At 41.5% G+C, this 14128-nt stretch overlaps 1 protein-coding gene across 1 annotated transcript in view; it reads right to left on the minus strand.

Moving 5' to 3' along the window:
• The window catches only part of n4bp3 (NEDD4 binding protein 3), a 30064-nt gene extending 17997 nt beyond the window's left edge, over window positions 1–12067 (minus strand). Inside the window, exon 1 of the mRNA XM_008104986.3 lies at window positions 11872–12067. The gene's annotated coding sequence lies outside the window, so the exon portion shown is untranslated. The remainder of the gene's footprint in view (window positions 1–11871) is intronic.
• Between the last annotated feature and the right edge of the window lie 2061 nt (window positions 12068–14128).

Below are 14128 nucleotides of genomic sequence, written 5' to 3' on the forward strand. Positions count from 1 at the left end.
GTCATTGCCATGCAGAGGATTCCAGCATCACTTACCAAAAGCTGAATAAGGAAGGCTTCCAAACAGAAGAAATGAAACCAGCAGCTGGGTTTCATGCTTTGCTTCTTGCCTGGAGCTTTATACTATGTGTGGGAGGACTTGGAAAGAATTAGGACAAAGTACTTTAAATTCTTTGTGAAGTTAAGTTGGTTCAGGCTTTTCTGAGCCCATTCAGGGCAGTCACATTTGGGCTGTGATTTCTGACTCTGTAATGTGACTTCATCCAGCAGACTTGTTATCTCTGCTAGGAAGGAAGGCAGATTCTGTCAGATCCCTGTCTCTTTCTGCAGACAGGTGCCCTATCATTCTCCACTATTCATTATATATAATTGGAAATCCTTTCAAGGCAGCATGGGTCTCTACTGTTCTCACTTTTTAAATTTGCCTCATGAAACCATACCTCAGCCATTCTCTCCCTTTCTTTTTTTAAGATTCATTTCAATAATACATTGAATTACATGACTCACCGTATATACAATATTCTATAGGATATGTCCTGTTCAGCTTGACTGAGTCATCAGCAAACATCAGCAGTCTTTGTTCAGTGGAGGCTGGACAGTCCGATGTCTATCTGGCAATGAAAGCCTCTGCACCTTAAACCTAAACTTCAGAGGAGTTATCCAAGGTGCTAAACTCTGTCACTCAAAAAGTTTCAACACCTTATTTAGCTCCTGAAAAATTGGGACTGCAACCTGGAACAGTTCTACCTTATTAATATTGGAAAAACCAGTTTCCATTGCCAAATAATTCACTACCTGTTTCCTTCCTGTCTGGTTCACATTTTCCCACAACATAAGACACAAATGCCCTTTCTCCACCATAAAGGCCATTTGGCCTTTAAACTATGCTTTGCATACATACAGAACTATACCCTAGCAATGTGTTTTTATGACTTACTTTTTTTTAGTTCTGAACCACTCTGCCAGATTTACTGTGTTAAATATTTTATCACTCGGTGCAGTGAATATTCTGCTTCACAGCATGACATCTTCCTCCATTCAAACACATAATGGGCTTACCCAGGGAGAATGCCCTCACCTTGGCTTCTATATTGACAAATGGAGGCGACACATACTGCTTAAAATAGGAACAAGAAATGTGCAGCTCTCATAGAAATAAGCAGATCTTATGGATATAATTCTATATTAGGGATCCACCAGTTGAGGATATATAGCAGCCTTCTTCAAACTCAACAACCTCTGTACATTGTGGATAACAATTCCCCTAATCACTGAGAAAATTGGCTATGCTACCTAAGGATGATAGGAGCTGTCCAGCATGTATGCATGGTGGCAGACTGGAGAAAGCTAAGCTATAGGATGCAGCAGAAGTGATGCTAATGAAACAAGAGATATGAAAATATATTGCTGGTAGAATCATCATATGTTGAAAGATGCATCCCTACAGAATCCGAAATGGAGTATAGTTGTGAGGAAGAAGTGAGTATAGTTGTGGGCAGGGGAGGAATACACTTAATTTTATATTTTGTATCCTATCAACTGTTGCCATTCCCTGTTGACAGCACAATTTTACAGCAGTAAACTTGGCATAAATAAGGCTGCACATGTTAATATTTTCCCTGCTCTTTCCATGCAGCCACCACAGAGTGTAGGATATGGCGTAACCCAAAAACCAATCACAGTACATTACCACCAGCTCTGTAGTTGAAGAGGAACCTCTGTGTGACATGACAGTTATGTGTAGCATGCGGCTATACTTTACCTCTCATGTGTGACCAAACTAATAGAAAGGAGATTCTGAACTTCTTGATGGTAAATGCTGTTTAACAGTGAAACAAAATATCTCAAAAGGTGGTGGATTTTCCTTCACTGGAAGTTTTCAAACAGAGATTGGATATCCAGATGGTATTATGGACTGGGAATGGGAGAGGCTGTTGTGTTTATCAGAGAAGTTATAGTAAAATATGATTATGTATGTGAAATATAGTAAATGTAAGAAAGTAAGGATTTGTTGCGGAGAGAGTGTTTGAATATGATTTTAAAAGGCTGTTGTGTAAGATACTTGGACAATTAGGAGTATGAGTTAGAGATGTGGCAAGAATTAGTAGCAGAGATCAGTTAGATCATATAGTTACTTGGTTAGATAGATATATAAAAAAGAAGCAAATTACCTAGATAGAGTCTACATGACTACCCTTTGGACTCTGCTATTATATGATACACTCACAACTCACAAAACTGGTAGTGAGAAACTATAGAAAGAAGTCATTTTGCATACAAAGGGAGAAAACTCTTTGTATAAAACTGCCTGGCCTCAGAGCCTACAGGTAAACCAAGTATATTGCTAATATCTCTCTATTCAGATCCTTTAAAACAGTGGTTCTCAACCTGTGGGTCCCCAGATGTTTTGGCCTTCAGCTCCCAGAAATCTTAACAGTTGGTAAACTGGCTGGGATTTCTGGGAGTTGTAGGCCAAAACACCTGGGGACCCATAGGTTGAAAACCACTGCTTTAAAAGATGCCTCAAGGTATAAACACAGAGATCAAATTCCCATTCCAACAACTGTGGGTGCCAGGAAGAGCACTCTACAGAGGTATGCAATGGACGTAAAGAACACGTTGTGCACAAAGTAATAAGGGTTGCAGTGGAATGTGCTTCCTCTCCCGCCAGTCCCCTTTCCTATGTACATTTCCTGTGTAGTTGCCAAACTATTTCTCTAATATTCTCCCTTCCAATACTGAAGAGCAACATTGACACACAGAGAAGGCCCTCGTCCCCATATACATGTAAGCTTTCTTATGGCAAAGGCTAGGCAGCACAGCCACTGACTTCAGTGGCTGAAAACCCATCAGTGTCTACACTTCAGAAGATCAGATCCTATATGCATGCACAAAACCCCAGAAACCAATCAGAGACTGCATAGTGCTAGTTTCACTATAGATCCCAAAGGGGAAGAGGGTTGTACAGTTGCAGACATGGAGACTTGAGTGCACTGTTCCTTTCTCTATCCTTATATACATCAGTTTTGCATTCAAGTCCAAAGATTATGTGACCCAGGTCCTAATTTAGGGCTCCTTCTCTGTCCTGGTCTTCATTCTCCATCAGCTGCTTCCACAGTTACAGGAACCAACCGGACCCTATATTCAGACCAATGAACAGAAGCAGTGACCAAGATGCTTGGGCCACTCTGTCACTAGATAGACTGGTGGCTCCAAATAGACCCTTGTGCCCTTGCAAACTCAATGCCAGCATTGCCCTTAACTGGTATTATCAGCAGTTGTTTCAGGAACATTTGTCACTTTTATACCTTTTTCTCTGGCATGTGTTGTCGCCTCCCTTCCCCAGAGTTAAATATAGGACATAGTAACTGATCTGCCGGTATGATGGCAGCATCTCTGCACATCTGCCACTAGTTCACTGTCCAGCATAATTAGAATATAGGATTGCTCACCATGTTGGGTAACTTCAAATTTGTGTTAGAAAACTGTTTCGCATGATGTCTCACTGATACATGAAAATCTCTGCCGAAGTTTATATTTTAGAATAAAAATGACACCAAGATTTGAAGTAAAATTGGAAAGCTCTATAAATAGAAAGTAGAGCAAGAATAATAGGTGTCACATAGCTGGTGGAGAATAAATCCTTTAGGGAGAAATATCATCACATTATGAAAAATTAGGAGATAATATAACTCAAAAAGGTCAGACCATAATGTAGACTCTGCATAACTTTTCACCTCCCTCCTGAAATTACAGAAAATGTTCTTGACACAGACAGAAAACTGACCTAATTTGGCAATTTCTGTGGAGATGATATATAATCTGTACATTAATTGGGTGTAAACTCTGGTTCATCACAGACTGGGCCAAAGGGCTTTCAGCTACACTGAACCAGCTACTATTAGCCTTCTTGTTTAGAACAGATATCAATATTGTCTATTGACTACAGACTCCAATAACGTCTGGATAAAAGCTTTGTGACATACATATTAGATCTGATTCCCCTTTGCTAGATCAATTTCCCCGTTTCCCAAAGAAGTAAGCAAATCTAAGATCTGGTAAATGGATACGGAATTATTCTGCATCATCAGTGCAAGGGGGGAAAAGGAAAATGAACAGGTTCCAAACTGAAGCAGGTAAAGTTTGGGGATCTTAGTGTGTGGCTTTGGTTATAACCCAGAATTGTTAAAAGGGGGATATATGAATAATGGGCAAATCTTCCCTCCATGCACTAAATGCCAGGTGTACAACCCCTTATGAGAAAGGCACATGATATTCTACTTTGGACATTGCTTAAGTATATAGAAAAAAGCATCCTCTTTTCAATGCTCTCAGACAAACTGCTTTGAATCCAGAAGAAATGTTTTGTTCATGTTCTGTTGGACAATCAAGAATTATAGTCAGGAAAGGGGGAAATATAGAGGCTGCACTGTGAAATTGCAGAAAGCATTATCTTGTTCCCGCCACCATCACAAGCAGAACAAGGAGTGAGGACATGGGGAAGGATGGGCCTTCTCAGTGGTTACAACTAGGAAATGAAATTCCCTCTGACAGGAGTCCTAGTAGAGCCTTTGCACCAGCAGACAAAGATAATTTTATTTAAACAGGCCTTCAGTATTTAATGGGTTGAGAAATATGGGTTTTGTATGAGATGTGCTTTTTATCTTCTGACTAATGCAAATGGTTTTTTAAAGTTTCAAGTTAAAGTTCTAATAAGACAGATTAATTACTTTAAAAACTTTGTATTACTGCATGTTTGGTTGTACTTGGTTTTAATTCATATTGTCAGCCATCTTGAGCTCTATAGTAGGAGAGAGGTGGAATATACACTCAATAAATAAATTAATCATTTTCATCCTCTAAATAATAATAATAATAATCTGACCACTTAGTCTAAGGGTTATTTTGTATAAATATGGCTATGCTTATCATTTCAGTCACCTCTATTCTGGTCTGTGTGGATTCTCCAACAGTTGCTCAACACTAATTTAAGGATTTTATAAATAGCTCCATATTAGAGATTGTGGAGGTGTACAATAAATTAAAATAAATGAATCCAGGTTGACCATCCCTTTTCCGGAATTCCAAAATTTGAATTTATCCACTTGGGTGGCTGAAATAATGACACCCTTGCATTATGTATAAAATTATCTCCAGGCTATTAGGTATGCAATGTGTATATGAAGCATACATTAAATTCATGTTTAGACTTGGTTCCTAAGGCATTTCATTATGTATATGCAAATGTTTCAAAGTCTAGAAAGAAAAACAATATCCAAAACACTTCTGGTCCCACGCATTTCAGATAAGGGATACTCAACCTATATATTTTTAAATTACAATAAAAGGTATGGCCAGAATTTATCAGTATAACTATCAGGAAATGTTTGTTTGAAAGGACATCTTCAGACGAACTAATCCAATGTTAGTTGGAAAGGTAGTCTCCATTTGGAAGCATAAGAAGCTCCTCAGTGATTAGAAAGGATGATTACAGAATAATTCCCTGCCCATTTATTGTTGGAAACACCTATGCTGCTCAGAATATACTGCAAACAATTCTATTAGGTGATCCCGAGTTCCAATATTATAGAACAGTGGTTTTCAACCTGGGGTCCCCAGTGTTTTGGCCTTCAACTCTCAGAAATCCTAACAGCTGATAAACTGGCTGGGGTTTCTGGGAGTTGTAGGCCAAAAACATCTGGGGACCCCAGGTTGAGAACTACTGCTATAGAAGAAAAATAACGTTTTCATGTATCTTCTCTTGTCACATTTTTAAAAGTATATACAGTATGTGTTTTCATCATTTTTATACTACTTCCAGATCTGCAGAATCTGTTTATATGTACAGCAACTACAACCAAAATTTCAGCTAATTTAACAACTAAGAAAGATTTCACACTGAAGTCGGCCCCTGTTATCTAGATGGTTGAAATAGCAATTACTTGGAATAGTTTTCATCAAACTATATTTCTATAGTTGCATGGCCTGCAAAAAGCTTGATGTTAGTGAATACAGTAGACTATTTTATGCGGTAAGCCTCCTCTGAGTCATTTCATTTTTTCCTAGGGAGCGCTTCTCTGTAGGAAAATAATATGTTATCTGCTTTGAGTACAGAGTGGACCCTTGGTATCTATTAGCCTTGGTTCCAGGAACCTCTACACTCCACCTCCGCAGATACCAAAATCCATGGATGCTCAAGTCCCATTGCATACAATAGTGTCCCTTATATAAAATGACAAAATCAAGGTTTTGTTCTTGGAATATTTTCAAACTGTTGATGGTTGTATCCATGGATACAGAATCTGTGGATATGGAGGTCTGACTGTATGTAGGGTTCATACTCTGCCTACTTGTTGCTTCTTCACATGTCCGCATGCAGCTCTCACCAGCTACGAGCACAGATTTGAGCACAGCACACATATCTTACCCCACTGAAGTTCACCATCCAGATTTTCTGAAGGTGTTGTCCTTTGAAACTTAAGAAAGACATAATCCATGCACTGCATATTTAAGCCACACAGTTGCTTCTCCAAACAAGGTGAGGCAGAGGCTGAAACAAGGAAGTAGCTAGTGTTTCTAGATCTAAAAATAGCAATTCTATAGGAAACAGCTTGTGAAACCCCCAAGCAGGTAGGGATGACTCTCACTAGAGCATTTGAGGTAAGGAGCAATGCCCAGACATTCCTTTGGGTATGAGTTCTCTCAGACTTGGCTCTGTATTGATCAGTTGTCTTTCAGAAAAAGAATAAAGCCGCCCACAGAATTTCTCAGCCATGAGACTGCATTCACAAACACCCAAACCCAACTCATAATACAAAAGAAAGGACCTGCAAAGAACCCAAAAGTTTGCACATATGCAAGAGGCTTCTTCTTGTATAGCTACAGTGAAATTGCCATTTCCCATAATTCCACAGACTTTCTTTTCAAATCTTTTAAACAAGATGACAGAGACAATGTTCATTTGATTTTTTTATCTTCAAGTATCTAATAATTTTCCCATTTTAATAAAAAACAAGAATAAAATGTATCAGTACCAATGTAGTCCACAATTTAAGTCACGCATGCACATATCAGATAATATTATAAGGCTATAATGCTAAATCGGTTTACCTGGTAGTAGGCCTATTGAGCTCAATGGGGCTTATTACTAACCAAATCTATATAAGATTGCAGTATTAAACATTGGGCATTAATGGACACAAAGATACTGTACAGTGAATCAGACAAGTGCTGCATTCAGCTCAAAGTTGTTTACTTTGACTGGAAGTGACTCTAGATTCCAAGCATAGCTCTTTCCCCATCCCTGAGAACCTTTTTCATTGTACCTAAAACAGGGATGGGCAACTTGCATTCATTTAGATGCAACTAGACTGCAATTCCCATGATCCTTCACGATTAGTTTTGTTTGCTAGGGCAGGTGAGAGTTGTAATTTGACATCTTCCCTATGTTCGCTAGGGCCACAAATTGCCCATCTCCCGTCTAAACTGGGATCAACTATATAATTTACTATACTCTGACTCACTGTGGCTCCCCTGGGTGTTATACAAGGAGAATGTTAGACAGATTCTGGTTTCTGAGCTAGAATTTATATCCTTGAAAACTTTCAGTTCGTCTTTTCCAAAGACATTGTTAAGGACAGAGTTATATTTGAAGGAATAAAAGCAATGTGCAAGAGGCCTGGCTCCATTTCCCACTTGATCTTCGTAACCTTTAGTTATGGATGTTTCTTTAAAGTCCATGTCTTTCCTTCTGCCATAACACTATTTTTTGATAGACACATTCTAAATTCTGTAAGAAGTCAAATTGTGAGCTAGATAAGAACACACAAAGTGAATAATTTTTGCACTACAATTTAATCTAATAATTGGGTGGAAATGCAAAAAAAACCACATTCTTGGGGTGGATAATATCTTCAACTTTAATGTCTGCCCTTATTCTGCTATTACAATAACAGATCAGCCTATTTTTAGAAGACAAGGCCAGAATAAAATGGGCATAGAAATTGCACTGGTGTTTCTGACTATTTCTGCAAAGAAGAACAAATACAAAACCAAGCATCATAAAACTCTTAATTGAGTTTCCTGCCCTACAAACACAGCTTGGATTCCTTTGCCAAGACAGAAGATACAATAAACCATATGCCAGCTTTAAATGTTCATCTAATATTCTGAGACTTCTGTGCTTACAAAATAAAATCTGGTAAACGAAATGAGGAAGAAAGGATATGCATACAAGCAATTCCAAGATATACGATTAGTAGTAAAGATAATGTTTTATATGCCCTTATGATCAGAGACAATCCTGCTTGTGATCTGGGTTATACACTTTGCTTGCGGCACTGTTTCGTTGTATATGTCTGGAAATCAACAAGCTAAGAATTCACACCAGGTTGATCTTACATAGAATTTCTCCAGGGTTTGACACAATGGGAGTCCGGGGGCTTTTGTGTTCCCTTGTGTGAGTCATCAAAAGCTATCTTTGCCCTGTACCACTCGCTGCTTTTGGCAAACTGTGTTGTGCTCTGGGCAGACTGATCTGGAAGTAGAAGGATGTGCTGCTGCCTCTCTGACAATTTGTCTTATCTTTCTATCCCCTCTAATGATACCATTCTATTTAAAATTAAGGCGATGTAACTACAGTTGGATGGACAGCTTGAGAGCAGTAGTGGTGGAGGTCTTTAATCCATTCTGAATATTTTTCTGTGGAATCTTCTTTCACAAATACCCCTTGTTATTTTCTCTTATCTAATCTATTGAGAATATCTGAAGACAAGAATCTTAAATATAATGAAGAGTCTCGGGCTAGTTTTTAAAAATTTCAACCCCTGCAGTCTTGCTGCCAGATTGCATAAACTGGACGACGTTGAGATATCTGTATCATGATCAGATACAAATGACAACAGCCTTACTATGTCTTTTAACATTTTATTTATTTATTTATTTTAATTTATCTATATCCCGCCCTTCTCACCCCAAAGGAGACTCAGGGTGGCATATAAGGGCACAATTCAATGCCTTGAACAGTCGTGTTGGAAGACTTGATTTCATAATCTAGACCTCCTGAAATCCCCCCCCACACACACACACACACACATCCCACGAATAAGGAGTCAGCTCAGATCTCTATAAAATGTCTGGCCAGCTAAGATATTTACAATATTCTAAAGGGGATCACAAGAAAAAAAAAACCCATCAAGCCATTGTCTTATTTTATATCTAGTATTGCCATATTTAGTTCTGTGCTCTCCTTTCACAAATGACGGCAAACTTTTGTGCTTGCAATATTTCACGCTCCTTCAGGGTGGTCTCTGCCAACAATAGGGTTTGATTCCTAGCAGAAGGGAGCCACCTCTTGCAGTGTGCTCATTCAATTCATTCTAGTTAATTCGGTGATCTCAGAGTAGGAGGCTCCAAGTGGAATTCACTGCTTTGCCCTACGTGGGAGACCCAAACGGAATTAATGGTTGGATTTCAAGGTCCTTTTCTTATTACGAATAAGGAGAAGAAAGGGTAAGGTCACTCTAGAAGAACTAGCAGCGATACCACAGAGTTCACATCTTCCAAGAACATACTGACAAAAAGAAAATGTTTAGCCAGAACAACTACTAAACTTGCAATCAGTCTCACAATTGCTTAAATGGATTTCAACATACAATATAGGAAGCCGCGGTGGCGCAATGGGTTAAACCCTTGTGCTGCCTGGACTGCTGACCTGAAGGTTGGGTTGCTGACCTTAAGGTTGCTGGTTTGAATCTGTGAGACGGGGTGAGCTCCTGTCTGTCAGCTCTAGCTTACGGGGACATGAGGGAAGCCTCCCAGCTAACACATCCGGGCGTCCTCTGGGCAACGTCTCTGTAGACGGCCAATTCTCTTATACCAGAAGCGACTTGCAGTATGTTCTCAAGTCGCTTCTGACACAATTTAAAAAACCATACAATATGCACAAAGGCATGTTCTTTTGCTGCTCGGCTGCGAGATTAAAATATCACAACCAAGGATAGCATTCATCCAAGAGAAAATAATACTTAGTAATCCATATTCAGGGCATCTGGAACTTTTACCCCTCTAGTAAAGCCAAAGAACAAACCATGAAAACCCCTTTCAAAATGTTATTTTACTTCCAGGAGTATCCATGAGGTACAATCCCAAAAACCTGTTCGCCCCTGTGGCAGTCAGACCTGGGATCAAACTAGCAGGGTGTTTTATGGCGAGACAGATAGGACGCGATGAGCTCAGCTTTTGTGAGCATGTGAGGTTTTGCTTGTCAAGCCTCAATATGTTCAAAACAAAGCCACACACACACACATGGGCAATACACACCTCCCTATAACGTGTTCCGGTTTATCCAGATCTGCAGCTAAGTAAAAAGAAAAACGATCCTGGTGTGGATGTCACAATGTCAAGCTCCCCAGGAGGCAACCTCTGCTCTGAGGTGGGTTCCAAAACACATGCAAAGGGATCACAGGATGCATCTACACTAGGCATGGGCAAACTTGGGCCCTCCAGGTGTTTTGGACTCCAACTTGCACCATTCCTAACAGCCTCAGGCCCTTTCCTTTTCTTCCTCAGCCGCTTAAGCGGCTGAGGGGGGAAAGGAAGGGACCTGAGGCTGTTAGGAATGGTGCAAGTTGAAGTCCAAAACACCTGGGGGGGGGCAAGTTTGCCTGGTCTACACTGTGGAATTAATGCAGTCTGACCCCACTGCACCTTCTATGGCTCAATTCTATGGGATCCTGAGGGTTGCAGTTTGGTCAGGTGCCAGCATTCTTGAGCAGAGGACAGTCCTGGAGAACTGCAACTCCCAGGGTTGCACAGCACTGAGCCGTGGCAGTGACAGTAGTTTTTTTTTCGTGTTAGGAGTAACCGGAGTTGCTTCTGGAGTGAGAGAATTGGCCGTCTGCAAGGACGTTGCCCAGGGAACACCCGGATGTTTTTTGATGTTTTACCATCCTTGTGGGAGGCTTCTCTCATGTCCCCGCATGGAGCTGGAGCTGATAGAGGGCTCTCCCCGGGTGGGATTCGAACCTGGCAGCCTTCAGGTCAGCAACCCAACCTTCAAGTCACAAGGCTTTTATCCCCTAGGCCACCGGAGTAGTTTAAAAGTGCATTATGTACCTCATCACACTTGAGCATGAATCCACTTTAAATCCGGTTTCTGCCTCCTGCAGAATGCTGGGGTTTGTAGTTTGGTGAGGCCCAGAATTTCTCTGGCTAAGCTGTTTAAAGCCCCCTCCCTAAAGTGGATTTAAAGTGGATCCATGCTTTAGTGTGATGGGGTCCTAACTCTACAGTGTGCATTTGCACCCTTCCCAGTAGGTTGAGAAGGCAGGGCAATGGCTAAAACAGGGGACGCCAAAGCGATGTGTCTGCCTGGTTTCTCACTCCCGAAAAACACCAAGGCTGTTGTCGAAGGCTTTCATGGCCGGAATCACTGGGTTATTGTGTTTTCCTGGCTGTATGGCCATGTGAGGTAACCTCACAACCTCTGAGGATGCCTGCCATAGAGGTGGGCGAGACGTCAGGAGAGAATACCCCTGGAACACGGCCGTACAGCCCGGAAAACACACAGCAACCCAGCACCAAGGCTCTCTGTGCCCCCTTTCCTCCATCCCCAAACACATCTGGCCCCATATGTAAGCCAATGCGCCCCCCAAGGAGCCCTCTCACCTCCACGTACCCCATTGTCTAACTCTGCTGACCCGGGAAGCACCCATGCGTGGAAGACCCCATATACACTGCCATAGGGTCAGGGTAGAAGGGTCCAGAGCCGGACTGGGAGTCCGAAAAGGAAGGGGAACAAAGAAGGACCTCGCCAACCGGACCCATCCCGGTCTTGCTTGCCCGACGAAGAGAGCGACTACTTAGTACTCACCATGCTGGCTGCCTCTAGCCATAGATGATCCCGGGCTAAAGTGGGACTGCGCCCTTCCCCGCTCCCTCTTCGGCAGCCCCTTCCTTCCTTCCTTGCTTCCCTCGCTGAGATTTGAACACCCCTCGATGAGCGAGGAGCCCGGGAGTCTTTGGCTGCGCCGCCGAGGAAGAGGCGGTGACGGCAAAACCCGGACTGGATCACCTCCGCTCCCGCGCCTCCTGGCTGCTTAGGCGCGAAGGCACCCGCGGCGTTCGCATGCCGCCTCCAGGGCGGGGGTAAAACCCGGACTGGATTACCCATGCTTCTCCCAGACGGAGGTGGAAGGCGGCCAGGAAAGTTTAGCCTGGGTGTAACCCCGCTGGCTCAGGTGAGATTACGTCACGACCACCAGTGGTCAATTCAGAGCAAGAATAAATTAGAACTTCTGGGAAAAGGAGTGCAAATACTGCTGAAGACAGGAGGAGCAAATATGGAGTGACACCAAAAATCAAAAGGTTGCATTCAGCACTCTGAATAGGTCAAATGGGGATGGTTGCCCAGGAAAACCTCCTTGGGAACAGAAGAATGCAAAAGGGGGGAAATGTTAATTTAAAAAAAAATAGAAATTGCACTTCCTATAACTGAAATACAGTAACATCAGCCCTCCTTGCTCTGAATGGGTTAAATAGGCCCTTTCCCAGGGAAACCTTAATGGGAATAAAATAATGGAAAAGAGAATAAATCTCATAGAATCATGGAATCAGAGAGTTGGAAGAGACCTCTAATCCAACCCCATTCGGCCAAGAAGCAGGAAAATCGCAGTCAAAGCACCCCCGACAGATGGTCATCCAGCCTCTGCTTAAAAGCCTCCAAAGAAGGAGCCTCCACCACTGTCGGGGGGGGGGGGAGAGTTCCACTGCCGAACAGCCCTCACAGTGAGGAAGTTCCTCCTGATGTTCAGGTGGCATCTCCTTTCCTGTAGTTTGAAGCCATTGTTCCTCATCCGAGTCTCCAGGACAGCAGAAAACAAGCTTGCTCCCTCCTCCCTATGATTTCCCCTCACATATTTATACATGGCTATAATGTCTCCTCACAGCCTTCTCTTCTGAAGGCTAAACATGCCCAGTTCTTTAAGCTGCTCCTCATAGGACTTGTTCTCCAGACTCTTGATCCTTTGAGTCACCCTCCTCTGGACACTTTCCAGCTTGTCAACATCTCCTTTCAATTGCGGTGCCCAGAATTGGACACAGTATTCCAGGTGTGGTCTGACCAAAGCAGAATAGAGGGGTAACATGACTTCCCTCGATCTAGACCAGGGGTCCCCAAACTAAGGCCCGGGGGCCAGATGCGGCCCTCCAAGGTCATTTACCTGGCCCCCGCCCTCATTTATAATATAATATAATATTTTTATATCCGTTTTAATAATATAATATATTGTATATACATATGATACTGATAATATTATTATTTTATACAATATAATACTAATAAAAATACCATATAATATTAATTATATGTTACATATTACATATAATATTACAGTATAGTGATATAGTTCAATATAGTAATATATAATGCTAATAGTGTGCTATGCTAATAATATAATCTATTGTATGTACATACAGCTGCTCTGAGTCCCCTTCGGGTGATTAGGGTGGGATATAAATGTGGTAAATAAATGTAGTAAATGAATAAATAAATAATTTTGGACTTAAGCTCGCCCAAAGTCTGAAATGACTTGAAGACAGACAACAACAACAATCCTAATTAACCTGACTATCTCATTGGCCAGAAGCAGGCCCACACTTCCTATTGAAATCCTGATAGGTTTATGTTGGTTAAAATTATTTTCATTTTTAAATATTGTATTGTTCTTTCATTGTTATTGTCGTTGTTTTGCACTGCAAATAAGATATGTGCAGTGTGCATAGGAATTTGTTTGGGTTTTTTTCCCAAATGATAATTCGGCCCCTCAACAGTCTGAAGGATTGTGGACCGGCCCTTTGCTTTAAAAGTTTGAGGACCCCTGATCTAGACCCTAGACTCCTATTTATGCAGGCCAAAATCCCATTGGCCTTTTAAGCCACTGCCACAGTGTTGGCTCATGTTTAACTTGTTGTCCACGAGGACTTCAAGATCCATTTTGTAACAAATGGTAATTGCTCTTATAACTGAATGAAATACACCACCACATTCTACAGACTTTCAGAATGAAAATGGGATTTATTCCAGGGATTGTTATTTTCATCTTAAAAGCTTAAAAAGGATGAAAGTATGT

This window comes from Anolis carolinensis, chromosome 2 (assembly GCF_035594765.1).
Source record: "Anolis carolinensis isolate JA03-04 chromosome 2, rAnoCar3.1.pri, whole genome shotgun sequence".
NCBI classification, from domain to species: Eukaryota; Metazoa; Chordata; class Lepidosauria; order Squamata; family Dactyloidae; genus Anolis; species Anolis carolinensis.